The sequence below is a fragment of the Hevea brasiliensis genome, chromosome 1 (genome assembly GCF_030052815.1).
Source record: "Hevea brasiliensis isolate MT/VB/25A 57/8 chromosome 1, ASM3005281v1, whole genome shotgun sequence".
In the NCBI taxonomy this organism is placed as follows: Eukaryota; Viridiplantae; Streptophyta; class Magnoliopsida; order Malpighiales; family Euphorbiaceae; genus Hevea; species Hevea brasiliensis.
This window is the reverse complement of record NC_079493.1, coordinates 98133999-98138688: the sequence shown is the minus strand read 5'-3', so window position 1 is coordinate 98138688 and position 4690 is coordinate 98133999. Positions and strand designations below refer to the sequence as shown.

The following is a 4690-nucleotide window of genomic DNA, read 5'->3' as shown; positions in this document are numbered from 1 at the left end:
AATGCATTCAATTTTTAAATAAAAACAGAAATTCTACTTCAAATCTGTTTATAAAATTATTTTTAGTTTGAAACCGAAAATTTTTCTTTTTAGATTAGAAACGGAAATTTATTTCTGATCCATTTCAAATTAGTAGAAAATTTTTATTTTTTATTTTATATATTATTTTATGCGTTAAAACATATAATATAATATTAATTTTAAATGCTTAATATTACAACATTTATAATTTCAGGCTATCAAATATCAATCAATATTATTTATAAATATAACAGTAATAATGTATTGTATGAAATAATAAAATATCATAATAACAAAAAAATAAATTAATTATCATCAATAATATCACTCATCATCATTATCAGCCTTTCTACCATCATTCTAATGAATCGCATCTGGAGCTAGAGCTGTAAGCTATCTACCCTACATCATTTATGCTATTATATTTTACATCATTTGCTGCATATACTCCTCCAGTATCCACTCACGGTGTCAGTATCTCTCCTTCAACATTAGCTTACGCTGTCAATCTCTCTTGATTTTGAACTGTTCGTCTGGCTAATGGCCAATTGGTCCAAAATCAAATCAATTTAACTCAAAATTGAAATCTGTCAAAATTAAATTAATCAAAATTAAATTTAAATCAAACAAATTAATCCGTTCAATTCTAAACTAAAATAAAAAAAAAATAATCTGATCAAAACTAAAACCAAAACTAAAGGCCCTGAAATTAAATAATTATTTTATTGAAACTTAAATTTATTTTAAGAAAAATATTATTATAATAAAAATTAAGTTTACTATTTATAAATATGTAATTTTTTCATCTTTTAACTCGAGACCTTCCAAATAAAGTCATATGCTTATTCAGATAACGAGAACTTGCTTCTATAAAGATTTGAAAAATTATACACAACTAATGGGGATTTACTTTTACATCACACACAACAGAACTCGAACAAAACAAGGGAAACGATATGTAAAAAAAAAAAAAAAGAAAGAGCTTTAATCCCCATTTTAGATGACACATCCTAATCCAAAATTGACACTCCTTCCTTTCAATCTTCTTTGCATGTGTAATTGGTGAACAAAAAGTATAACTTTATATCCTACATGGTCCTTAATTATTGTTTCATGAACCATAGGCAATGTCAAGCCAAAAACAACTCTCACTAGGCTTACTTGCATCCAATTTCCAATCGATTCATGGCCAAAATACAAACTACATATTCAAGACACTACCTAATATTTTTGACGACTAACAGTAACTCAAAAGATGATAAACAGTAGACCTTTTTCAAAGCTTTTTAAGTTTTATTTCCGTAATCTATAAAAATGTAATCAATCCATTGGAAATATATGTGCAAAAATAGAGGAGATTTACTAGGGAAGATAGCGGATTGAGTCATATTCCCTTTATCTAGCCCTTGCACGATGCCCAGCCTGGCTTGCTTCATGGCAGTGAGTTGGTCTTCACAGATTGGTGGCCATTCTATTAAAGAAGTCTTGAATAGAGCACAGGATTCACCATAAGAAGATTGAGATCCAAAAGTATTCCACCAAAGGCATTGATGGCACCGACGACAGCTGCCCAATTGGATTATGGACAATTCCTTCATGTTCTTTGAAATACATAGTTTTCACAGCCATTTAAACACTCCAAAATGATCTCAACGATGGATTTGATAGGCTATATCTTATAGTTCAAATTAAATCCTACAATTTGTAGAAAATCAAAATTCCCACCAATACTTTGCAATATTCTACTTCAGGAAGATATAAATATACACAAAAAAATTATATAACAAAATATCTTCAAAACCAGATTAGGTCAAAATGGAAAACCAAACAATTTAATTAATCTGGTCTTGGACAGCCATAGTAAATTGGAAAATCAAAACAAGTAGAAAAATAAAATCTTGAGCAAAAAGAAAAAGAAAAAGAAAAAGAAACTTATATAACCAAGTATTAGAATCTACAAGAAGAAGCGGATCATTACCAAACGGGAATAACCATTTAACACAACCGAAAAAAAGAAATAGTAACAAATGAACTTAAGAAACAAGAGGGGCAATAAAAGGAAAGAAACCTAGGTATTGAGGTACAAAGATGGTGACAACTGAACTAGAGATCATCAATTTGAGGCATAAAAAAAATAAATAAATAAATCAAAAATCCCATACTTGTTAAAAACACAGCACTCTTAACATGTTTCGTGCAAAAATAATTTTGATGAGACATCTTCAATAGCGTTTAGCGCTAATAAAGAAAATAGTTATGGATGCAAACAAAAATCAAGTCAATGTTTATAGAACCACAGACACCTTCGCTTTATAATGAAATGAAAGCTTAATTGAAGTAAGAAATTGCAAGACTTGAGCTGATTTCCAGTCTTTCAATTAACGAAATAGTGCGATTCATGCTCATGGAAGAGGTAAAAATAAATAAATAAATACATACTAGTAGCACCAACAACAATATTACTAAAAGAAACAATTGAAGCTGATTTCCTCATATTGCTTTAACTACTCTCAACTAATCAAAATCTAAAAATCCTCGTTTTTCTCTTAATTTTCTTCTCTCACAATTTCTCAGCAAGCAAACAAAGTAAAAGCAAATAAGAAAGTAAACTCAAAGCAGTAGCAATCAAAGGATCATTTGCAGAAGCGCGTGACCCTTTCTCAGGATTCTGCTTCGTAACCACCATGGATCTAAAAAAAAAAAAACTCGCTTTTCAAATTGAGAGAAAAATCTGGTTCGAGTAATTGTGGAATCCAAAAGAGAAACATCGCTCAGGTTCTTCGATGAGGATAAAACACGAGGATCCCTGGCAGACATTCTCGGAGAGATAAGGCTAATAGTCGCCATTTTTATAAGCTCTGTATCTGTGTTCTGCTGCAGTTTTTGTAATGGAGAGTAACAGTGAAACAGAGGCGCAAAGAGTAACAATGACCGACTGAAAGAGGGGAAGAAAGGGATCGAAACTTGAAGGAGCAGGGGCGACGGTGGAAACGAGAGGATTGTTTTAGGTTTATTAAGTTCACCCAACATTAAAACTACGTAGTTTAGTTTTGAAAAAGAATTTGGAAAATTTTTTTTTCCTATTTTATTTATTATTTTAAAAGATTAAGAAAATATTAATTATTTTTTAACTTTACTTTAATTATTATTATTCTAAATATATTTATTTTTTTCACATATTTTTATATTGCAATAATATTGTGAAGAAATTTCAATTAATTTTGAGTTTAATATTTAGTAAATAAAATAGAAATTATATTAATTTTGAAACCAACTGAAATAGATTTCTAAATAAAAAGGTAACACTTTAATTTTTCAAATCAAAAGCATCGGTTTTTAAATATAACTAAGAAAAATAGAAATCGAAAAAAATCAATTTCTAACTTGACTCAAAAATTTATTAAATAAAATATATAATAGATAAATTTTGAAATCGAAAATTATCAGTTTATAAGTATAAATGAAACAATTAGAAACCGATAGGAATCGGTTTCTATTTTGAATTTAATGTTTCGTACATAAAATAAAATTATATTAATTTTGAAATAGACCAAAATCAATTTCTAAATATAAAAAAGATAACAATTTAATTTTTGAAACCGACGTAATAAAGAAAAATAGAAATCGACAAAAATTGATTTCTAACATGACTTTAAATTTTATTAAATAAAATATACAATAGATAAATTTAGTAACCGAAGGCTATCGGTTTCTAAATGTAAATGAAAAAATTAGAAACGGATAGGATTCGATTTCTATTTTAACTTTAATATTTAATCAATAAAATAAAATTTATATTACTTTTGAAACTGATAGAAACTGGTTTCTAAATATAACTAGTAATACCTTTTTTTTTTTTAACCGAAAGTAATTGATTTCTAAATTAAACTCAAAGAAATTAGAAACCAACAATATTCGGTTTCTAATATGACTTAAATATAATGGAACTAGTTTTGAGCCTTTAAATTAAAAACGAAAAATAATTCGGTTTCAAAAGTCTGTTTGTAATCGATTTCTAAACTGATGCTAAATTTGCTGCCAAAATGTGTTACGTAATTTAGAAAACGATGGTTTTCCGTTTCAAATTTCGATTTCAAAACCGTTGCTAATCGCTTTCTGATATATTTAGCACATTCTACTCAATTTCCGTTTCAAATGTCGTTTCAAATTACAAACCAACATAAATCCATTTCTAAATTCGATTTCTATTTTGATATTTTCTTATTGTGTCTTAAGTCCTCTCTCAAGGTAGTCAACTTGTGTTTTAGTTAACTCAAAACCCTATTTTCATGGAGATTAAATTAATTAAAACCCATAATTTTTTTTTATTAATTATTAATTGCACATAGAATTTGTAACACCCCTCACCCGACTACAGTATAGCCGAGCAAGGCATGCTACATTCGGTGCCAGAGCACCCTAACTTATCTTACTTTATTTCTTTAAAAATTTTATTCTCGTTATATTTAATATCGATTATTTTTCTATGGAGAAACCAGCGGAGTTTTCCCTATTTTATTATCGTTTGACGTGTTTTACTATTCACCTGTTTGAAAATTTCAATAATATTTTACAATAAAAATCTCATCAATTATTCTCATTATTCACATCTCATTCATATATCTCAATTTCATATTCATTTCCATGCATTTCCATTCATGCACAATTT

General features: G+C 28.0%; 1 long non-coding RNA gene across 1 annotated transcript; it reads right to left on the bottom strand.

Moving 5' to 3' along the window:
- Window positions 1–244: 244 nt before the first annotated feature.
- On the bottom strand, window positions 245–3040 carry LOC131179350 (uncharacterized). Its single transcript, XR_009148371.1, has 2 exons — window positions 1385–3040; window positions 245–608 (listed from the first exon to the last, which is right to left on the bottom strand). It is a non-coding gene; the product is annotated as an uncharacterized LOC131179350 (long non-coding RNA).
- Window positions 3041–4690: the final 1650 nt, after the last annotated feature.